General features: G+C 49.5%; 1 pseudogene; it reads left to right on the top strand.

Annotated features, from left to right (window-relative positions):
• LOC143642340 (ruvB-like 1) lies at positions 1-23,687 on the top strand (annotated as a pseudogene).
• The last annotated feature ends 674 nt before the right edge of the window (positions 23,688-24,361 follow it).

Below are 24,361 nucleotides of genomic sequence, written 5' to 3' on the forward strand. Positions count from 1 at the left end.
ATGGCCTACAAGTGCAGGGCGGGACTGTGGCTCTGGCCCCGCCCCACGCTCACAGGCCACGCCTCTACCCCTCCCCTCAGGTCATGCCCTGTCTGGTCTCCAGCTCGCAGTTCTGGGAGGTTGCTGGTGGTGCCTTTGGCAGTAGGGAACCCTGTGAGCGGAAAGGTGGGGGGCATGGAACCCCTTGGTGGACACAATGGGCAAAGGCTCCCATTTCCTCAGGACCAGCCTGCATCTCAGGCACAGCGAGGAGGACCACGCACTGAGCGCTCTGAGGCTGAACCAGATGAACCAGCCCACCAGGATGGGGAAGTAGCGAGCTGTCGTCCTGGGGCTCTCTTTCACTTAAAAACAGTTAAACTGTAAAAACTGGTTTTCAACATTTTCCTGCCTCCTTTTGCAAAGGAAGGAGTGCCCTTGCTTCCTCCCAGCTGATCAGTTTGGCCCCTGAGTCCTGAAAGTTTCTGACCACCCGCCCCCCCCACCTTACTCCTTCCCAGAGAAGAGAGATCTAGAATGTGCCATAAGGCAGTGTATCTAGTGAATCCACTGTGTCCCTTGGCTTGCCCCCTCCCCCACTGGAAGTCCCACCAGGCATGAGACCTGTTTGCTTTGCCTAGCTGCATTCCCCAGCACCTGGCCCAGGGCCTGCCCTAGGAGAGGTCAGTAAACATTCCTTAGGTGAAAAACACAAACTTTACATTTACAGAGAGTAAGAGGTGATTTTTTTAAAATCACTGTTCTATGTCCTTTACCTATTGACTCCTATGCTTCTCACAGCTGTCCTATAAGGTGGGTACAAGCATGTCCTCATTTTCAAAGATAAGAAAACTGAGTCACAGAAAAATGAACTTAACTTACTGGGAGGCAGAGAAGCTGAGAAAGGAATGACATCTGCTCTCATTCAGCAAACCCAGGATGCCAGGGCTCCTTCTTAGACCTCTCTTCCGACATTTTTTTGGTACTTGATGTTGGAATTGAGAATGTTGGCTTCAAAGATCAGCTCTACCATTTGTTGATACTGTGACCTTCTGCAACTCTAACCCAGACATCAGTTTCTCCATAGGCCCTGGAGAGGGGTGCCTGATCTTTCCTTCTCTGCCCACAAGCCCTTTAGGAATCCTTTCCTTGGCTGGCTGGCAGCTTCTCCCAGGGGCAGGAGAAGTTTTGGGTTGCAATCAGAGACTTCCTGAATCCTCCCCTCACTCCTCCTGTGGCTTTGGCTCTGGGCAGGGGCTCCAGGGCCTCTCGCAGTTGGTGTCGGAGGCCAGAGCTGCCTTTGTCAGCCCCAGGAGGCCAGCCAGCTTTTGCCCAGGCCTAGGAGATGGTTTTATTTTTCCTGTGTGTTGCAGCTGGAACCATTTATAATAGGAAAAAAAGAGAATGATCAGGCCAAACAGCTGGAAAATAAAGAGACTTAAAAACAAAAGGGCTAGGCCTGTTCTTCTCCTGTGGAGGCTTTGATTGAGCAGAAAATTTTAGTTCCTTTCTGAAAGGCATTTGGGCTTTTGAAATCCCCTGCAGGAGCTCCCTCTAGCCCCTGGGATGCCAGGCCCTGGCATGTCCCAATATACATGACCAGGATGGGGCCAGGCCACTCAGAGAAGGGAGCAGCAGGCCCTAGGAAATGTAGCACCAGACTGGGTCCATTGGGGCCTTGGACCCCACCCACTCTGCTCCTCTCCCAGTGGAGCCCAAGACCCATAACCTTTCTTTAGTGGCCTCTTGCCTGAATTTCCTCTGCTCCCTCTGGCTTTAAATGCTGGCTGGGTGCCACTTGGGCCAGAGGGTGGGAATGGACTGCTTCTTCATTCAGAGAACCAGAGAGATTTTGCAAACAGGGAGACTGAGGCAGAGAGAGCTTTCCCCAGGCCATTCAGGAAACCTAAACATATGGAGTTGTCATTTTCCTGTAAATATGAAAAACAGCTACCATTTCTTAAGCACATATAATATGGAAGGATGTAGTTGATAAATCCAGGAATTTACCTGGCAGAGGAAAGCCAGCGATCTGTCTCAAAAATATTGCATGGCTAGCTCTCTTCTAGTTTTATTTAGTTCCAGTTCTTGCAAATGAGCCTCTTCTTTGTGTGGTCACCCCTCACTAGGGTCTCAGCTGCATCTTATACTGATGAAGAAGCACTATCAAAATATATCTAATAGCTGGGCATGGTGGTGCACACCTGCCCAACTACTCGGGAGGCTTAGGCAGGAGGATTGCAAGTTCAAGTCCAATTTCAGCAACTTAGTTGAGAACCTGTTTCAAAAGAAAAAAAGGGCTGAAGATGTGGCTCAGTGATCGAGTGCACCTTAGTACCACAAAATTAAAAGGGCTGGAGATGTAGCTCACTGGTAAAGCACTCTAATTACCAGTACTACAAAAAAAAATAGCAGCAAGCACCTACTAGGTGCAAAGTGTCGTGTGCTAGACTAGACATGTTCCAGCTTTACCCCCCTCTTTTCTCTCCACACAGCAATGAGCCCCGTCACTATGGTGCTACCCTTTCAGGGCACCCCCACTATGACCTACTTCCTCCAATGAGGAAACTAGGCCCTAACTCCTATAGTGTCCACTACCTCCTGTTGGTTTGTTCAAATATGTAGATTGATTCACTGATAAAGACAGAGCCCTCATGATCCAATCACTCCACTAAGCCCTGCCTCTGAACATTGCTGCTCTGGGGACCAAGCCTTCAAGATAGGAGCCTCTGCAAAAGCTGGTAAACAGCACGGCTGGGATTCGAATTCAGCCCTGCCTGGTTCTTTACATTATATGAGCCTCTGTGCTATGTGGCAGCCCTCTCTGTCCAGTGCCCACCTCTGACCTCTAGGCATTGTCCTGAAAATTACTCCAGTCACCCCTCATTCACTGGTCAGGGAGTAGGCACCATGATGACATGTAGGTATATATCAAAATCTAGGCCTCTGTTTTGAAAGAGCTTTGGGTTTACTTGGGCAGGCCAAGCTTTCTAACCCTGGTCCCTTGTCCAATAGAGAGCCTTTATGTGACAGTGTTTGAGTGCACTGTATATGGATCCCTCGTCTATATGCCAGCCAGGATGCTGGTCTTTCTCTTGAGGACATCATTGCATTCTGAGCATCTGTAGTGCACAGGGGATGCAAAGGGAGCAGTAGACCCAGAGTGGATGACAGAATTTCCCTCATTTCTTCTGGTGGGTATTGGTTCCCCAAAAGCATTCCATGTGTTCAGCTGAGTTAGAGACCACACATGCTGATACCTCCCTAATATTTCTTGTGGGCCTCTGTACCTAGGAGATTCTTTCTATGACAGTAGGACTGGAGGTGCAGAAAAGGGCTATGTACACAGGAAAAAAAAAGTACCCATGCCAGTTGTAGAGGTACACACCAGTAATCCCAGCTACATGGGAGGCTGAGGCATGAGGACTGCAAGTTTGAGGCCAGTCTGGGAAATTTAGGGAGATGCTACTTCAAAATAAAAGGAAACAAACAAACATTTTAATTTTTCTCAAAAAGATCTGAGCCAGTTTGGTGCTTCTTGGTTGATTCAGATAACAGTGTCATAAGAGAGGTTAGAGTCAGGTGTGGTCTCCTGCTGCCCTACAACCTCTCTGGCAGGTGATAGTGAAGGCAAATGTTAGACCAAATTTGCTACACGAATAAGAGGCATCACACAGACATTCAGCAGCAAAGTGGGGTCTTTTTTTGTTTTTGGGGTGTGTGTGTGTGTGTTGGGAATTGAACTCAGGGGCTCTCAACCACTGGGCCCATCCCCAGCCCTATTTTGTATTTTATTTACAGACAGAGTCTCACTGAGTTGCGTAGTGCCTCGCCTATGCTGAGGCTGGCTTTTTGAACTCACAATCCTCCTGCCTCAGCCTCCTGAGCTGCTGGGATTATAGGCATATGCCTCTGGGCATGACAAAAGTGGAGTTATTTAAAAGATAAAACAGGCCCTATAAAGTAGGTTCAACAGCTCAATGAAGTTCCAGCTCCATGTTTCTGGCTATCTGCCCACTCCCCAGGGTGAGGAGCCCATCACATTCCTAAGCAGGCTTTGGTGTCCTCAGAATTTCTACTCATAGCTGGACACAGGATGGCCTGAGGCCAGAGATGTGTGTGTACTGGGTGGGTAGTTACCCCAGCCCCACTGGCATGCAAGGTAGAGAGCATTCTAGACTCTGTTTGTTAAACCATAACACAAAGGCCTTGGACGTCACCAATGAGAGCCCATTTTTAAGTCTACCACATTTTTGTTCTTTGTTTTCTAATGTGATAATTAAATTTATTGGTAGCTGAATGATCTACTCAAGACCAAAGGATGTGTGACTAGTCCTGGAATGTGTTCTGTTGGCAAAAGTATAAATGGCAGCCATACCCCAGAGAAAAAAACCCCAACATGGTGCCTAAGGACCTCTTCTTCCTACCTTCTTCTTTTCTGCAGTGGCGCGAAAAGTTCCCTCCAGTGTGAACTCTCCCGCCAGTGCCAATTTCAAATCTCACTGGCAGGGAACCTTAGCCCCAATGAAAACTAATTTCTGGGCTCCGGAGCTGATATCTAGAAGAACTTGTCAATAAACGGGTTTCCTGACATTTTTCTAAGCCCTACCATCTCCCCCTTAGTTCTATATAAGCACCAGCTTTTTGCAATAAAATTGGAATTCTCCCGGCGAAGTGTCTTTGCGTGGGGAATTCATTCATTCTGGTGCCCCATGTGAGGATACGGGTGAGCTCTTGCCAACAAGAGCACCGTCTGCCGCTCCACCCAGACACTCCACCCTGGTCCTTGGTGGGTGTTGATGGATCAGTTGGGAGACCTAGGGCAGGCTCCTCACCTGTCAGAAGCAGAAACACAATCAGTTGTGAAATAAAAACTTGAATTCTAATTATGAAGTTGTACATATGGAGTTGCCAGGGTGTGTTGTGTTGGTGACTGATGGTGGATGAAGAAGTCCTGTGTCTGGGGGAAGTTTTTCAAGGCTGGAATGCCATACAGTGTGCACTTACAGGAACATTAGCTTGTCAAAGTCATCTTCCATTTTTTTGGGGGGGTTACCAATAATTGAACCCCAAGAATTGAACCTAGGAGCTCTCAAATATTGAGCCCCATCCTCAGCCCTTTTTGCATTTTATTTAGAGACAGGGTCTCACTTCGTTGCTTAGGGCTTCGCTTTTGCTGAGGCTGGCCTCCAACTCGTGATCCTAGTGCCTTAGCCTCCCAAGCCACTGGGATGACAGGCCTGCGCCAGAGCACCAGCATGATAGATGTTTCTTTAGTGCTGTTTCTCTCAGTGTTATTTGGTACTTTTTGTCTTCCAGTGTTGCTCTTAAGAAGTCTGATTTCCAGGGTTGGAACCTTTCTTTCTGAATGTTTTGGAGGTACTTTTGTATAGGGCGCCTTTCCCTGATTTCCCATTCTTGATGTCCACAGGGCTTTCTGAGTCTCACTTTTTGGTTTTATTCGTATGGACAGTTGCCAGCTCTGAACGCCTGAGCTGTGGGCTGTTCCTGTTCTCTGTGTGCTGTTTCTCGAAGTCCAGCTAGGTGAGATTAGCTCTGCAGTGATTTTCAACCTGGGCCAGTTTTGCCCCCCAGGAGATATTTGCCAGCATCTAGAGAGTCATCTCTTGTGGTTTCAAAATGTGGTGGGGGAACTCGTGGCATCTAGTGTTAGAGGCCAACGATGCTGCCAAGCAACCTGCACTGCAAGGCTTTCCCCAAAAAACAGAGAAAAGACTGAAAAATCCTTTTTTTTTTTTTTTTTTGGCTACCAGGGAAAAAACCCAGGGGCACTTAACCCTGGAGCCCCGTCCTCAGCCCTTTTTGTATTTTATTAAGAGATAGGGTTTTACTGAGTTGCTCAGGGCCTTGCTAAGTTGCTGAGGCTGGCCTCCAACTAGCCATTCTCCCACCTCAGCCTCCCAAGCTGCTGGGATGACAGGCATGCACCCCCACACCCAGGTCTCAGTTTCTTAATCCATCAAATACAAGTTAATGGGCTGGGATTGTGACTCAGAGGTAGAGCAATCACCTAGGATGGGTGGGACCTGGTTCAATCCTCAGAACCACATAAAGATAAAGGCATTGTGTTTTGTCCAGCTACACCTAAATCAGTTATATCAGTTCAGTCACCTATATCAGTTCAATATTTATTGCTAAGGAGAGGGGTGCTTAACTTTATAATGGCTTGATTTTTGAGCATTTTTAAAAAGTTTTTCTCCTAATATATGGCTGGAACAAAATTAAACTTGTTTTGAAGAAAAAAATACATAAAATTAATGCAACCCTGTTCAAAAGTAAACACCATAAATGTCTGAGTTGCATCTTGGTGGGTATTGATTGATCAGCTGGGAGCCCTGATAATATTAAAATATTTAAAAAATACAAGTTATTTTTCAAGATTACAGGGTATGGAAAGATCAGTGAGATCTATAGAGCTCAATAGAAAAGGGTAGGTATATGTGCCTTTCTTCCATGAGTTTTTTTTTTAATAATATCATATTTTTTTAGTTGTTGTTGGACACAATACCTTTGTTTTATTTATTTACTATTATGTGGCACTGAGGATGAAACTCAGCACCTCACACATGCTAGGTGAGTGTTCCACCACTGAGCCCCAGCCCCAGCCCAGCCCCTTCCATGAGCTTTTAATTGGAGAAACCTGAACAGACATGGAGCCATTCTTAAACAAGTATTGATTCTATTTGAATGAAAGGGTAATGATCACCCCTTCAGTATTAGATGCAGGGAGGCAGGGATGCTGTTTAGTGGGACACGGTCACTGTTTTGACACTGGTAACTGAGAATGGGGAGTTGGGGGCTTTGAAAGAACAGGGAAGAGACATTCTGGTTAGAAGGTGGACATGAAAACCAGGCACAGTGGCTCACATCTGTAAGCCCAGCAACTCAGGGGCTGAAGCAGGAGGATCTCAAGGTGGAGTCCAGACTCAGAAGCTCAGTGAGACCCTGTCTTTAAATAAAAAATGCTGGGACTGGAGCATAGTGGTGGAGCAGTTGCCTTGCACATACAAGGCTCTGGGTTCCATTCCCAGAACCAGCAAAATAAAACAGGTGGGAAGAGCTTCCTGTGGCCTCTCCTGGGCCTTGTGGTGTTGAAATCGCATCCCTCTGTGTTCTGTTCTAGACATTTGCCCTTTGTTATTAGAACACATGCTTTGGGCTTGCCAACTCGGGTGCCTAAGCATTTGGGAAATGAGGCTAACAAACTGACTGGCTAAGCCCCAAAATGTGGTGCCCTGTCACTAAAAGAGGGCCACTGGGTCCAGACCTGGTTTCTCAAAAGAAGCCAAAGAGTTGGTTTTCTACACGAAAGTCCCTAGGGTTCAAAAAATGGCAAGAGCCGGGCACAGTGGCACATGCCTTTAATCCCATTGGTTGGCTCGGGTGACAAAGGCAGAAGGATAGCGAGTTCGAGGAGAGCCTCAGCAAATTAAGGCCCTCAGTGACACAGGGAGACCATGTCTCTAATTAAATTACCCAATAGGGCTGGGGATGGGGCTCATGGTTCAATCCTCCTACAAAAAAGCCAAGTTTAAAGGCACATCTAAGACTACGTGGTCACAACCAAACCATCCTGTGGGCAGCTCATTGGCTCCTTGTAATCTAAAAAGTATTTTAGTTTGCTAGATGAGTCCATCCAGCATTAGCACTATTGTGTGCTCCAGACCACACTGGAAAACAGGGAGAATATCAGAACTAGAACCAGCCTCTGCCCCACAGGCTAGTGGATTTTGCCCTACAGTGTTCACTGATCGTCCCCCAGGTTGGCTGCTCAGAGGTGTCAACAAAAGGGCATTGAAAAGAAAAGCTAAGAGGAGTCTTCCCTGGGCCATCTTTGAAGCAGCAGCTCCAGTTGGCTTTGTCCCAGCAGCTTGGGAGGCTGAGGCAGGAGCATGAAAATTTGGAGGCCAGTCTCAGAAACTTAGTGAGGCCCTCAGAAACTCAGGAGGCTCTGTGTGACCTGCACACTTAGGGTATGACCTCATTCTCAATTCAGAGATGAGGGAGGATGAAATGGCAGTCAGAGGCCATGGCATTTTCCAGTCCTGGGCCCATGTGAGAGCATTTGATTTCCATAACTTCGTGTTTGATGAGATGTCTGTTGCACCTGGTTCTCTTTAGCATCTGCCAACAGAAGATAGGTTACTGAGCATCAATTTATATTTGACCACAGGACATGGTCAGGGGGAGCTTGCCAACCATCTCACTGCTTCCAGATTTGGCCTCATGTATTATGCACTATTTGCTGGCCTTTTAACATCAAATAAAGGTCATGTAATAAATCCTTCCTGATTTATTCATGGTGTTTTTTTTTTGAACCCAGGAGTTGAACCCAGGAGTGCTTAACCACTGAGCCCCATCCCCAACTCTTTTATATTTTATCTAGAGACAGGGTCTCACTGAGTTGATCAGGGCCTTGCTAAGTGGCTGAGAATGGCCTCCACCTTGCCATCCTCCTGCCTTAGCCTCATGAGTCTTAGTGATCACAAGTGTGCAACACCATCTTCAGCCTCTTGAATAATTTTTTTATAGATGGCTTTGAATTATGTTTTCATGACTATAAAATGAAAACCTTTCTTTTCTTGCCTCTGTAGACAGCCCTGGCCCTGGCAATTGCTCAGGAGCTTGGAAATAAGGTCCCTTTCTGTCCCATGGTGGGGAGCAAAGTTTACTCCATGAAGATCAAGAAGACAGAGGTACTGATGGAGAACTTTCGCAGGGCTATCGGTGAGTGTCACGTTAGAGTGACAGATGGCTGCTGCTTCTCCAGTGCTTTGAATTCTTTCATCTTAAAAATGCTTCTGTGATGTGTTAATTGGACTGCTCATGTTCTTTTGGTGCTGTTGACAAGACAGGCAAGAGCAACCAGTCATCCCAGCAGCTTGGAAGAATAAAATAGGAGGATCACAAGTTGGAGGCCAGCCTCAGCAACTTAGTGAGGCCCAGAGAAACTCAGTGAGACTCTGTCTCTAACTAATATATAAAAAGGGCTGGGGACAGAGCTTGGTGGTTGAGGGCCCCTGGGTTCCATCCCTGGTACCTAAATAAATAATAAATAAATAAAAAGACTAAGAAATCTACTTGGGAAGCTTTTGATTTAATGGTGAAGGAAAGAAAATGCAGTAGGAGGGCACAGCGTTTGGAAGTAGGGAGATGTCATGGGACCCTGTTTCACCCCCCACAGCCATCTGATTTCCTGGTGGCTGGCACTGTGTCTTCCTGCGGTGACTCTCTGAGGGACTGGCTCTGCCTCTTGATCTTCCCCAGCAGGTCAATATAAGCATTCAACTATGGGTCTCTCTCTCTCTCTCTCTCTCTCTCTCTCTCTCTTTCTCAACCATGGCCACTGAGCCACCCCCAGCCCCTCTGTGACACTAATGCTGAAATAAAGAGTTCTTATTCTGAACTGTGTTCAGAAGCTAAGCTTTGTGTCACACTGAACTTAGACTTTTTATTTTTATTTTTTGGTATCATGGACTGAACCCAGGGGCACTTCACCCCTGAGTTCCATCCCTAGCCCTTTTTATATTTTATGTAGAGACAGGATCTTGCTCAGTTGCCAAGGCTGGCTTCCAAATCTCGATCCTCCTGCCTCAGCATCCTGAGGTACTGGGATTATACATGTGCAAAACCACACCTGGGTTTTACGTTTAAAATTTTTCTCTCTGTTGTTTTTTCTTCATTTCTCATTTTCCTTTCCCTTTTTATTTCCTATTTTTCAGGGTCTCACTATGTTTCCCAGGCAGTCCTGAAACTCCTGGGTTCAAACCATCCTCTTGCCTCAGTATGCTGAGTAACTATGGCTACAGATGTGTGCTGTGGTGTCTGGCTTACTTTTTCTTAATTAAACATGTGCCAGTGATTTTATTTAACTCATTAATTAAACATATGAACCATATTCCAACAGCTCAGGAGGCTGAGGCAGGAGGATAGGAAGTTGGAGGCCAGCCTCAGCAACTTAGCCAGACCCTGAGCAACTCAGTAAAACCTTGTTTTTAAATAAAATATAAACGGGGATGGGGATGGGGCTCAGGGGTTGAGGGACCCTTAATTCCTTTCCTGGTACCAAAAAGAACCCCCCTAAAAATGTGACCAGTAAGATATCACAATCTTTCAAATACCTGACTATTAATATTTTTAAGAACTCAAATTTTAAAAACACCATTTTTTTTGGCTAGGGCAGGGGCTCAGTGGTAGAGACCCACCTAGCATGTGTGAGGCTCTGGATTCCACCCTCAGAACCACATAAAAGTAAAATTTTTAAAAAATGAAGGAATTGTGTCCATCTACAACTTAAAAAATTTTTTAAAAACCCCATTTTTGTGAGACAAAAATCTTTTATAACTAGTCTTCACACAGTTGCTTCTGTTTCAATGGCTCAGCAGGAACTGAAATGCTTTAAAATTTGAAAAAGTAGAGGTCACCAGGCACATTTGATGAGAGTCACCCCTGGGGTGGGGGGGTGGGGGACACAGCAGGGGCTTTTGATGGCAGCAGGTGAGGAGAAATTTCTAGATTCTGCCACAGAATGAAAGGGCAAGCCGTGGCCTCCCCTCAGACAGGAGCCTTCTGTCCCTGCACCTTTGACTTCCTGCAAAGCTGCAGAGGGAGGGAGAGAGGGTCATCTGTCACCATCTGTGCCACTCCCTTGATGTGATAAAGGTTTCTGTCAGGGACTTAGAAACCCGAGCCAGTAGATGAAACCCATATCCTTTGTGCTGTCGTGGCCAGAGACAGTGCCTGCAGCCCCTCTCCTGGCCACCAGATGGGCCCATGGTCCACTGGGCCTTCCCCTGTCTACTTGTCACCACTGAGAAACTTCTAGACAAAAATGAGTGGCTGAGAGATGGGGATAACTTTCATTTCCTCCTGGAAAAATTTCATATCACTGTCCCCTGACAGTGAGTATGGGCAGGCATTACATTTGGAGGAATTTCCTCTTTGCAGAATAGAAAAGGTTCTATTAAAAAAAATCAAAGAAGGCTTAAAAGCCCAGAATTTTCCAAGCTTGACAGAATTTCTGATACCTTCATGTTGTCTGGGAAATTTCTTTTCTTTTTTTTGTACCAGCGATTAAACCCAGGGGCCCTCGACCCCTGAGCCCCATCCCCAGCCCTATTTTACATTTTATTTAGAGACAGCATCTCTTTGAGTTGCTCAGGGCCTCAGTGTTGTGGAAACTGGGCTCTAACCCATGATCCTCCAGCCTCAGCCTCCAGAGCTGCTGGGACTCGAGGTGTGTGCAGTTGCTCTGGTCTTTGCTTGGGAAGTTTGTCTTGGGGTTTAGGAGCTGGGAATGTGGTTCATCAAACACAGAATGTGGCTTCTCTTTTTGGTGTTTTCCAAAAGGCCAATTTATAGGCTCTCAGGTGGATCCCAGGCAGAGGAGAGCTGGCCCTTAGCTTTCAGTCTTGAGTGTCCTTGTCCTGGTTGGGTTTCTGGAGAAGAGAAGGCAAGGGATGGTGTGATAAGATAATGCCCCCCCCCCTTGAACAGTGGGAAGGGGCCTGAGTGTCTGATCCTGTGGCCATGTGTCTCAACCTTTGGGACATTTCTATATCAGCTCACACAGAGCCCGATGGCCACCTGCCAGCAGAAGTCCTCTGTGGCCTTCCCATTTGTCAGGAGAGCAGCGAGCCTCTTTTTTTTTTTTTTTTTTTTTTTTTGAGGAGGTGCACCACGGATTGAACCCAGGGCACCTAACCACAGAGTCACTTCCAAGCCACTTGAATTTATTTGGAGACAGGGTCTCACTGAGTTGATCAGGGACTCACTGGGTCCCTGTAGTGTTGCTCTCCACCCATGATGGTGTCTCCGGATTGTACTGTAAGGTGACTTGTCAGTTCTTGTACTGTGGCAGTTTGAAGTAAGAAGGCTGTTGGTGGGGAGGAGATTGATGTGGAGAGAATGATGTTCCTGCTTCTCACCGTGTCCCCATTGGCCATCCCTCCCAGGGCTTCAGATAAAGGAGGCCAAGGAGGTCTATGGGGGGAGGTGACTGAGCTCATGCCATGTGAGACCGAGCACCCCATGGGTGGCTACGTCAAGACCATCAGCCATGTGATCATAGGGCTCAAGACAGCCAAGGGCACCAAGCATCTCAAGGGGAGTTTGTCCTGAACCCTGCCCTCGGCACTGCGGCACCAGGAAGGTGGTGTGACTTCTGTGTCCCTCTTTCCTTGGCCTCTGCACTGTTGATGCCATATGGGACACTCAGGATAACACTGTGTAGTATAAAGGGACACCTTGTAGAGGGCTTGGACATAGGTCCCTTTATGAGGTAGTTCTTTCTTTTCTCATTGCTTCTGGGAGTCGTGTCGTTAGGTCAAGAAATTGCTTCTGCCATCTCATCCCCCACATGATGATCATTGGCCAGCCAGGCACAGTGGAGCATTCCTGTCATCCCAGTGACTCAAAATGCTGAGGCAGTAGGATCACAAGGTTGAGACCAGCCTCATCAACTTAGTCAAGGCCCTGAGCAGCTCAGGGAGAGTCTGTCTCTAAATAAAATAAAAAATGGGGATGGGTATAGGGCTCAGGTGTAAGTCACCCCTGGGTTCAATTCCCAATAGTGCACCCTCACCTCCCCAAAAAGTCAAAGTGGACATAATTTTGTTTTCTTTTTCTTTCTTTTTCATAATGTTTTTACTCATCCACTGTTGTTATGATTGACTCACACTAGCCCTGTCTCTGTCCCCTACTGCATAGCCAGGTCACCTGCTGAGGGCTTGGGGAGGTATTTTACCTGTGGTTCCTCTCAGCTGTGTGCCCGTGTGTGCAGGTGCCATAAATCTCATTTCCCCTGTTTTCCAGATCAAGGCCTCAGGCTCAGAAAGAGGCTCTGCAGTCATCCTGTGTCCAGTGCTGGCTGAGGGGCAGGGTGACTGTGGGTCCTCTGGTGCTGGGTGACCCCTACGAGTCCTCTGAGCTCTCTGAGACTTAGTTTCTCTTCTCTAGACCACTCTCCATCCACCATAGAATCTTTCCATCTTTCCCCCTTTTATAATTTGATGGTTCTTTGATTCCATGACGTGGTTTCTTGGTCACTGCTTTATGGAGATCATGAAAATGTCATTTCTTCCAAGGGCTATTTTTCTGTTTCCTAATGGGACCTTCATCTCAGGAGCTTGGCTCTGCAATCCTCTCTCTCTTTCTTTAATCCCTCACCACATCCTGACCACCCTGGATTAATGAGGTTCTGAGAAGGTGGCCCCTTCTCAGGAATGACACCTTGAGCCAGTTCATCTGGAAAAGCAACCATATAAAAGTGCCTGAGAGGAAAAGAGAAAAATTGTCCTCTTCCCTGTAGGAGAGAGGACACAGGAACACAGTGAAAATTTGAGCCATCCATCAGTCTGCTTTGTCCAGCTTCTTGAAGAAAAGAGTCTAACGGAGAAGCAGAAAATTGTCTTCCAAAACAAAGGTGGTACTCACCTCTGATCCCAGCAGTTCGGGAGGCTGAGGTAGGCTGATCATGAGTTCATAGCCAGCCTCAGCCAAAGTGAAGCCCTAAGCAACTCAGTAAGACCCTGACTCTAAATAAAATGCCAAACAGGGCTGGGGATGGGGCTTGATGGTGGAGGACCCCTGAGTCCAATCCCTGGTACCCCCAGCCCCCCACAAACCCAAGTCCTTCTGGGCAGTTTTCCCACATGTATAAGATATTCAGACAGAAGGACCTCAGGTGCATTGTGTGGAGTTTTGAAGTGTGTGAGTTTGAGGGAGGCTTACGAATCTTGGACTGGGGACTCCCCAGCCCTGGTCCTGTTTGCAAAGTGCCCCAAGGAGGCTAGAGAGGCTGGGCCCTGGCAAGCTCCTGGCAGCTCTGTTGGGGTACAGTTGTGAACACGATCCACCCATTTTAAGTGTGTGTGGCCCACAGGATTTGGATGCATGACATAGTTTACACTCCCCATCTTAATTCTAGAACATTGTCGTGACCTTCCAAGGGACCTCATTTCTATGAATGGCCACCTGCTGTCCCTCCCCCTGGCCTTTGGCCACCACATACCGACTTTGTTTTTGGATTGGCCTTTTGGCGGGCCCCTCCTGCCGAGGGAGCCCTGCACTGGGTGTTAGTCCGTGTCGTGTCCCCCGCCACCCCCCTTTGACTCTAGACTCTGTCTGGGACAGAGTTCATGTGTATTTCCACAGGGTGGCCATCTGTAGCAGCTGCTCTGGAAGCTCAGCCTCAGGACCTGTCTGCCATCCGGGTCCTGCAGAGGCTGCGGTCCTTGCCCAGTGCACACCCCTAGGGAAGAGCAAGGCCCAATCGAGCACCATCACCCCAAGATGTGTGTGCACAGCCTGGGTATGAAAGGTGCTAGAATTTGCTTTCTTCTGGTCCTGGGGTTCAAACACAGAGGTGTGGCCATAGTGAACCTGTGCTCTGCCACTGAGCTGGGCCCCAGCCCTAGGGACTAGCTATGTGGTCTAGACTGGCCTCCACCTTGGTGATCCTCCTTCCTGAGCTTCCAGACACAGAAAGTTTGGGAGTATTCCAACTTATATTTCCCTTCTGAGCTGGACTTCTCTGTGGGTGCTTCTGGGTGCTGTCACATAGAGGAGGAGACCGAGGCCCAGAGAGCCAGAATCACGGGCCACGTCAAATGCAGCCTCAGGTGGCTAAGCAGGAAGCTCTGGTGTCCCTAACCCAAAGACTGGAGCTGCAGTGGTAATCCTGGGGGGTGTTGTGGGGCATGGCCATGGACACATGTCCCCTCTAAAGGCAGGTGGGTCCCTGTGACAATGCTCCTACCACTTTGCAACCATAGAAGGCAAGGCAAGGAAGAGTAATGGTGACGTTCTCTTGTCTCCTGAAGGCAGACACGACAACCCTCAGGTTCACTTCCTGATGTGCTAAGCCCCCAGTCCAGGCTCTTGTGCCCTGCCACAAACCTTTATACCCATCCACTCCTGGGGTGGTTGACTACCTCAGTTGTCTATCTGTCTGTCTGTCTCTCTTTTATGTTTAGTCCTGTGAACTGAATCCGTAGTGTTTAAGCAGGGAGCCAGAAGACTTCCCTTTTTATTTTGCTTTGTATTATTTTGAGAGAGGCAGGCCTCCAACTTGGTGATCTTCCTACCTCAGCCTCCCGAGTCCCTGGGATGACAGGTGTGCAACCCTGTGCCTGGGCCCTCAGTTCTCTTACAGAAAGGTGCCTTCCCTCGTGGTCAGAAGGTATTGGAATATGCATCATGGTTGTCTGAGTCCCCTTTTGTCTGGTTTGGTTTCGTTTTAGCTGAACCCCAGCATTTTTGAAAGTCTGCAGAAGAAGCGAGTTGAGGCCAGGGACATCATCTACATGGAGGCCAACAGCGGGCTCTGAAGGTATGCTCCCAGGGGACAGTGCCACACCTGAGGGTCTGCCAGAGGGAGACCTGGGTGACCAGGGAGTCACACTGCTCAGCAGAGTTGGGTGGGGGAAGTTCAGCAGCTGTCCCTTTACCTAAGTCACCTTGGCTTTTCTCTGTCTTCCTGTCCTGGTGACTTTAGCAAGCAGAGTGTTCAAGACTCAAACCCTGTGGGGGACAAGGACCAGACAGCCTTTGTCCCTTCCCGCTGCCCCAGGTGGCGTCTTCCATCTTCCTTTATCTCCCTGGTGTCCCTCCCTGAGTCCTGAGCCTGGGGACTAAATCATGTGCCTCCTCCTCTATCTGCTGCTGCATCCCACAGTGGCTGCACCTCCCTGGTTCACGGATGAGCCTAAGGCCTCATTTCACCCATAAATCACCACCTAAAAGAGCCCAGGCTTTAGGCTCCAGTGAGTCCCCTGCATGCTCCTTTATCAGGAGTGAAAAGAAAGAGGAAAGAATCTTCCAGAAAGTTTCAAGTGTTGGCCAGGCGGGTCTGGGAGCCCAGTGTGGCACCAGGCCATGAGGCGCAGGTGGAGGGAGCAATTGGGGTCCTTGGTGGGCAGCGGAGACCTTTCTGTCACTGAGCTCTATGTGGTCCTGGTGCCCCCGGTCTGCTGGCAGAGGCAGGCAGGTGCGACTCCTTGGCCACAGAGTTCACTGTGGAGACCTAGGAGGACATGCCCTGCCCAAGGGTGCTGTGCACAAGAAGAAGGAGGTCATCTAGGATGGGACTTTGCATGACCTGGACGTGCCCACACCAGGCACCAGGGACAGGCCTTGTGGTCCAGAACATTCCCAAGGCCCTGGGAACCAGTTGTCAGGGCCGTGCTGTCCTCCTGGATGTCCTCTGGGATGCTCAGCAATGAGCATGACATGAGCTTCGTCCCCTGTCCCAATGTCTAGATGCTGCCACAGCTGATCTCTGGGCTTGGTCTTCCCCTGGTCGCTTGGCAGCCTGCTGGGGGCTGCTCTCCACCTCGGGCTGGGGGTTGCCAGCAGGAGCCTTCACAGGGCTTCAAACAGCCTCACAGAGCCCCTGACCTCTGCAGAGCTCAAGCCCCAAGTCCTCCAGCTCCCAGCTGGCCCTACACTGGGCCCCTTCTGGACAGAGAGTCAGGTTTGCTCTTCATCCTGAAGGGGGTCTCCTCCTCCCCACAGGAATGGGCTTTCTGTTGGGAATCTGTTTTTTGTTTGTTTGTTTGTTTGTTTTTTGTCCCATGGAACTTTGCCCAGGAGAGGCTAGAGACTCTTGGGATTGGAGTTTCTTCCTACCTGGTCGGAAGGTTTTTTTTTTTTTTTTTGTATTGAAGCTTAAACCCCAGTGTGTTTACCCATGGAGCCACATCTGCAGCCCTTTTTATATTTTATTTAGAGACAGGGTCTTGCTGAGTTGCTCAGGATCTCACTAAGTTTCTGAGGCTGGCCTCCAACTTGCGGTCCTTCTGACTCAGCCTCCCAAATTGCCAAGATTTTTAAGACACGTGCAAACATGCACGACTCTGCTTGATTCTTGCAGGTCAGTGGAAACCTCGAGGGGATCCCTCTGAGTTCAGGAACCCCTCATCCTTCCCAGGGGAGCTGTGCTGGGCCTTTCCACCTCAGGCTTCCAAGTTTAGTAACATGAGGGACCCGCAGGAGGCAGGAAGATGGGCTTTGGTAGCTGTCTTAGAAAGTCCTCTCTCCTACAGGGGAGATAAGACATCCTGTGCATGATGGGCCAGTTGATGAAGCCAAAGAAGACAGAGATCACAGAGAAGATGCATGGTGAAGCCTGAGCCTGGAGCCGAGTTGAGGCCCTGCCTCTGATGTGCTCCCAGCTCTAAGAGCTCCCCCACTGCGTGGCTCTGAGTCTTAACTCCCTTTAGAAGCTGTGGCCAAACTGTGTGTTCTGGTCCCACTGAGGTCAGCATCTGCTTCCTTTGAGGTCCCAGAAAAGTGCCGACTTTGACACCAGGCAGTGGGTCTCCCTTGCTCCTTTGTGGACTTATTTTTTTTAATTTTTTAATTTTTTTGATGCCAGTGATTGAACTCAGGGGTTCTCGACCACTGAGCCCCGTCCCAGAATTTTTATTTTTTATTTAGAGACAGGGCCTGGCTGAGTTTCTTAGACCCTTGCTAGGTAGCTGAGGCTGGCCTCCAAATTATGATCCTCCTGCCTTAGCCTCCCTGGCTCCTGGGATGACAGGCATGTGCCACTGCACCTGACTCTTCCCCAATTTTATATCCTTCTCAGGCCCATTACCACTTTATTCCCTGAAAACGTAAGTTCAACATGAATCCACTGTTGCCTTGAAGCCTTGCAGCAGCCTAAGCATCCTCCATGAGTGGTCAAGAGCAGATCCATCTCTGAACTCAGTTTTGACAGCCCCGCATCATGGCTCTGGGAGAGGACAGGCCTCAGATCCCAGTTCTTTGGAAACAGCTCCATTCTGATGACAGGGGGTGCTGGTTTGGAAGGTGAGGCCTGGGACCTGAGGCAGGTCTGCCATTCTGCAGGAGCTGGTGGTTCTGGGGGGCTGAGGCTGGGCCTTCTCTGACCCTTCTTGCTCGGGTTTCCTGGTGGAGAGGATTCTTGATGCACTTGATGGAAAGTTCATTAACCTGAGAATTGTCACGCAAGGCCCCAAAAAGGGCTCCTTGACTGAGTGTAGCAGAGGAGAATCTGCATATGAAAACGCATCTCCCTGGGGCTCCCAAGTGGGGTGTCTCCGCATAAGGCTCAGGACTCAATGGGGTGGCTCCAGGACACTGCACCCCACACAGCTCCACAAAAGGCTTTTTGTGGCATTTTGGTGCAATGATGCCTGTTTTCTTTTTTTTAGATGAGGGTATAGGGATTCAACTCAAGGGCTCTTGACCCCAGAGCCCTGTCCCCAGCCTTATTCTGTATTTTATTCAGAGACAGGGTCTCAACTGAGTTGCTCAGGGCCTTACTAAGTTTCTGAGGCTGGCCTCCAATTTGCAATCCTCCTGCCTCAACCTCCCAGGTTGCTGGGGTTATATGCATGTGCCATCACACCTGGCATGATTCTTGTTTTCAAATGATGACACCAAACCTGGAATGGGTCTAGTACCCAACCTGGGGTCAGAAAGGCAGTAGGAGAACCAGGCTGCAGGGTTGGGTCTGGAAAGAATTGAGGTGTGGAGAAGAGAGCAAATGACATTTCCCCCAATGGCTGCCACCTTGTCCAAGGCGAGATCAACAAGTACATCGACCAGGGCATGTCAGAGCTTGTCCGCAGTATGCTATTCATGTTCGAGGTATACATGCTGGACATCGAAGGCTTCTCGTCCTTGCACTGAGCTCTGGAATCATCCATCACCCCCATCAAAATTTTTGCCTCCGACCGAGGCCACTGTGTTATCAGGTAGGTGCTGCCAGCTGTCCCTGCTCCCGGGGTCTGTCCCCACCTATGACATCACAAGTCTGGATGGGATGAAGGGAGTGCATATTGCCCCTGGGCGACTGAAGGCTGCAGCTGCCCTGTCCCTGATGGGCAGGTTCTCCGCAGTCTTCTGAGGCTCCACAATCCTGTGGGGAGCAAAAGCATGAGGAGGTGGGGCCCCTCTGGTGACTTGAGCATCAGCTCCCACACACTGGCTCCCAGAGGCCAGCAGAGCCCATTAATCTTTAATGAGGACACTGAATGACATTGAACCTTGTCCCTTGGCATAGGTGGGAACACAGGTTTGTCTCTAAATTTGTTCTTCTTAGCTCCCCATGACAGCAGCATGCATCCTGCCATGTCACCTAAACAGGGTGTGATTTTCATTCCTGTGGCTGGCCCTGCTGTTGTGTGTCCCTGGTTGTGTTTCTATGTGAACATAGGAAAGTGAGGTCCATTCATTCCTTTGTCTCTCCCAGTCCCTCCCCTCCCTTCCCTTTGTCTCATTCAATGAAACTCTTTTCTCTTCTCCCGTATTGTGAGTCAGCCTCTGCATGTCAGAGAGGACACTCAGCCTTTGGTTTTTGGAATTGGCTTACTTACTGAGCACGATCCTCTCCAACTCCATCCATAGACCTTCAAATGCCATCATTTCATTCTTCTTTATGGCTCAGTAATATTCCACTGTGTATAGGGACCACAGTTTCTTTATCCGTCCATCTGCTGAGGAGCACCTAGGCTGGTTCTGTAGCTTGGCTACTGTGAGTGGAACTGCTCTAAACACTGAGAATGCAGGTCTCTCCAGGAACAAAACCAGTAAGGAGAGTAAGACCTTCCTGGAGACACAGTGGGGCCTCTGGCAACTGCCTGGCTTCAGGCTGCCATTGAGTATAGCTGCTCAAGGCCGTGGGGACAGGGGTTCAGAATGGCTTCAACACATCTTTAGCACAGTGGCCCTGCTATCTGTGCCACAGCTTGGGGACATTCCTTCCTGGGCCTCTGCGCTGGAGGCCTCCTCGCCTTCCCTCAGGCCCAGTGGCTGCAGTGGGCAGGTGGCGCCCTCGGGGTTTTCTGTCTTCCTTGTTTAACAGGAGCTGGGCCTGGGCCTGCTCAGCACAGGTAGCAGGAGGGCCCCTTCCACCACAGTAGCCGAGGGCCATGGGGGTGAATCCCTGAGGATGCATGCTGGGGTAGGAATTAGAAAAGAACCCTGTGGTCTAAGTGTCTCAGGATGGCTAGAGCCAGAAGTGAACCCCCATTTGCCCAGACTGGCTACTGAGTGTCAGACAGTGGGAAATTCAGTGGCTCTTGATGGAGAAGCCCCGTCTCAGGACCTAGTGGATCATAGCACAAGGCCACCCACGGGTCCCTGCCACTGGATGCTCCCTTGCCCTTGGGATTTGAGCGAGTGACCCAGGCTCATGGGCAGCATTGTGTGGTCTCCCCAAGTCCCCTGACAGTGAATGGACAAGATTAGGGTGAAAGTGCCTCCCGCAGCCTTGGGGGCAGTTGGTGTCAGCCCAGCCAGCTGCTGGGGGAGCTCAGGGCACTGTGGTTGGCATTGGGGGCCGGGGGCTCTACAGCCACCACATGACACTGTAGGAGTTCTCTCACTGGGTCCCTTCACTGGGTCCCCTCGCTGGGTCCCCTCACTGAGTCCCACCTGGCTGGCTGAGGGCTCCACATGGATACATGGCACCCCCTGCTGGGAGCCCTGCTCACAGCACCCCCTGGGTCCCTGGCCTGGCCAGCAGGTGTCTTCAGAGGTTGCTGCTCTGTCCACCCTGAGCCCCAGAGAAAGTTCCATGGCAAAGTGGCTCTGACCTGAGAACCTGCCTGTGGGGATGGGGCCACGTGGTCTCCAGAACAAGACTCTGGTGCCTAGTCCCAGGGATGTGGTGGAGCAGAACTGAGGGACGTGACTGCTGCCCCCCAAGCCCAGGAGCAGGGGCTGTGACCTGGTGTCCAGGGAGCATGTAGCCCAGAGGCAGGCTGGGCTGTGACCAAGGCTGGACTGGGCCAGGAGCCAGAGCTCTGGGCAAGATGGGGTTAGGGCATGGGCTGAAGAGTATCTGGGACATGGGAACACTATGGGCAACTCTTGACCTGCTGCCCACAGGGTGCTCCCAAGGGGACCTTCCAGCTCAATGCCCCACAGACCCATGTCTGACCCCCGGGCTTATGAGTCACAGGGCGAGTAGGGACAGTGTTGGCTGAGAGTTTCTTCTCCTGAATTCCATGTGGGCCTTTGGGGGCAGTGCAACATCTTAATGGACTGTCCTGACTTGGGGACCTGCCCAGGCCAGAGCCAGCAAGTGTCCACCCCAGATGCACCTGACTTCAAGGCCCACCCCCACCCAATGCATTTAGAGACAGAGTCTTGCTGAGCTGCTTATTTACCACCTTGCTTTTGGTGAGGCTGGCGTCCAGCTACAACCCTCCTGCCTCAGCCTCCCAAGCTGCTGAGATGATGGGCATGGGCCTCTGCAGCATCCAGTCTTTTTAAAAAGTCTTAGGTGGTGAGTCTGGATGGTGGCCTTGGCCTTCTCATTTCCTTCTGTGTGGGGCTAAGGAGGGAGCCCAGTACCTCCTGTGCCAGACCAGCTACAGGCCATAGGCTTCAGGCCATAGGCAGTGGTGTGGCCTGGTCCCAGTGGGAGCCTGTGGCCTGATCCCAGGTGGGGCTTTTACAGCCCTCTGGAGATGCAGCTCCTACACCCTGGAAAGCTCCAGTATTGCTGAGTGTGTCCACAAAACTGCAAAACTGCCACCAGACTAGGTTTTAGAATGCTGCCACCCCCATCCCCGTCAGCTGTCCACAGCCCCTCTGCTGCTGCGTCCTGTCCATCACTCTGACCTCAGGCAGCAGAAGGCTGCTTTCTGTCCCTTAGCTTTCTGTGGCTGTGTGTGGGGTGTGACTGACAGGCTTCACCCCTGTCCTCCAGGCCCTCGAATCCCCCGTGGCTGAGGAACACCCACTGCATCGGGACTTCACCAGCTCATGGATCTGTGCAAGCTCTTCGGAGGGTTTGGCTGTGGGAGTGATGCTGCTGGAGACCTGTGGGGACTTCAGTTTCTTTCTTTTGGATCTGTGTGAAGGGGTGGAGCTGCTGGGTCACACAGAAACTGTGACCTTCCAAGGAACTGCCAGTAGGATGTCTTTATTGCCACACTCCTATCAGGAATGTCTGAGGGTCTTGGTTTTTCTACTTGCCACTTGACATCTGTTAGTGTCCAACACAGATGTCCTGGCAGGTGTGCAGTGGCCTTTCACTTGATTTGCATTTGCCAAGGGCCAGCGAGACTATATTTTTTTTGTTTTACTGACTATTTGTATATCTTTATAGAAATATCTGTTTGTATCCTTAGCCCTTTTTTATTATGTTATCTTTTTATTATTGAATTGTAAGATCTCTTTATATATTGTGGATACTAGACCTTTTCCACATTTGTAATTTGTGAGTTTTTTTTTCTTTGAGTAGTCTTTTCAGTGTTTGAACAGGGTATTTGACATAAATGAGCTTTGAATGTGCTGGAGGTGTATGTGGCTCAGTGGTAGAGTACTTGCTCAGCATACCCAAGGCCCTGGGTTCCACATACAGCATCACATACACATACAAAAAACAAAGAATTGCAGTTTATCTGCTTTTTCTTTTGTGTTTTTTGCCTCATATTTAAGATATCATTGTCCAGCCAGAAGCAGTGGCATACACCTATAATTCCAGAGGCTGAGGAGGCTGAGGAGGCTGAGGAGGCTGAGAAGGCTGAGGAGGCTGAGGCAGAAGGATCATGAGTTGGAGGCCAGCTTCAGCTAAGCCCTAAGCAACCCAGCAAGATCCAGTCTCTAACCAAAAATTAAAAAGGGCTGCATCTGGGGGTCCATGGTGGAACCTCCCAGCACCAAACAAAATTAACAAAATAGGGGTTCTCTGGGGCAACCTGAGGGTCAGTTGATTACCTGTCCCTGGCTCTGCTTTCCTTCAGTCACCCCCTATCTCTCTGTTGTTGTCAGTGCCCCTTCCCAGTTCCCAGTGTCTTGCCTCAGACAAGCATAGGTGATGGGACTCCTCTTGGCCTTCACAGGGGCACTGAGGACATCCCCTCTCCACACCAGATCCCCCTGCACCTGCTGGACCGTGGGATGATCCTCTGCACAATGCTCTTTTCCCCCCACAGGAGATGAAGCAGGTGCACCCCTGCCGCCATCCCCTCCTGCCTTCACTTTTGGCCCCTTACCACCCTGGGCAGCTCCTGTTACCCAGAGGCTCTGTCCCCTCATCTGCAGGGTGGGTTGGTTACGGGGACATTGTCCAGTGTCCCAGAGCCTCTGTTCCCCTGGGTCTTGCCTGTTCTCACCTTTAACCCCCTTTGGCCAAGTTTGAGGGAGAGAATAAAAATCAGGGACCTGACAACAACCAGGGATGGAACCAGGGCCTTAGACTCAGAGCCTGTCTCCAGCCCTGTTCTGCCTTTGAATCAGAGACAGGGTCTCACAGAGCTACACAGGGCGTCACTTTTGCTGAGGCTGACTTGAACTCACGATCCTCCTGCCCCGGCCTCCCAAGTGCTGGGATGATAGGCCTGTTCTCTAAGCCCAGCTGAAGGGCTTTTCTGGGGCACCTTGCAGCAGTGGTGGTGTGCATAGGGAATTGCTGAGAGCCACAGCTGAGTCAGAATGGCCCCTGGCATTTTGCCAATAGTATTGGTTGAGAGGCAAGCCATTAAGATGATGCTGGAATGATTCAATTGTATATTAGACCTTTACTGTCTGCTTAGACCACCTACTTTGGAGTTCTTGTGGGAATTCCTGGAGAGTTTGCATTGACTGGAAAAGTGCTGGAGGAGGGATTTCTGGTTGGTAGTTCCTGGAGGAGCCGTGTGGCTGGTGTTCAGGAGAGTTCCCTGAGAGCATGTGTGGAGTGTGCTGGTAGAGTTCAGAAATAAAGTTTGTTCGTGCTCTAGTGGCTCGTAATTTGTGCCCAGCAAGACTGCAGCATTTGGTGGCCCATACGGGAAATGCCTGAAGCTTGGAGGTAAGTGAAATTGCTCGCCCCTGAGGGAAGGCAAGAGAATGGGTGACCATTTCAAAAAACCATGTGTTCTTGTTTTGATTTGTTTCGTTTTTGTTTCAAGCTGCCTATCCCTAGAACTTTCTCAGGCAAACTTGAAAATAAGGTTGGCTTAAGGTTTGAAGTTGTTTGCCCCTGAGGAAGAGATAGAAATAGACCACAAATGCACATGTCAAAAAAATAGGAAAATTGATACAATGATTTTATTGTTCCATTTTTGTTTCATTCTGTTTCAGTTTTGTTTTTTATTATAGTAGATCAGAAATTAGCAAAAAACAAACTGAAAGAGTGTTAAGTAAATTGTTAGAGGTTCAGACTATGGTAGAAATCATGTTAGATCAAGCAAAAGAGAAGGTCTCTTGAGCTAGTCAGACAGAGGAAGAAAATTTAAAGGAAGAAAGCTTAGAGGAGAAACAGCTATCAAGGGGAAGCTACAACAGGAGGCTGCTACTAACTCCGTTCTATCACCAGAGGTCGTAATTCTACCAACAGCTCCATCTCTGGAGACAACTGAGTGGACCTCAACCCCTGTAGTTGATAGATGGGATC

The sequence above is a fragment of the Callospermophilus lateralis genome, chromosome 11 (assembly GCF_048772815.1).
Source record: "Callospermophilus lateralis isolate mCalLat2 chromosome 11, mCalLat2.hap1, whole genome shotgun sequence".
Classification (NCBI taxonomy): domain Eukaryota; kingdom Metazoa; phylum Chordata; class Mammalia; order Rodentia; family Sciuridae; genus Callospermophilus; species Callospermophilus lateralis.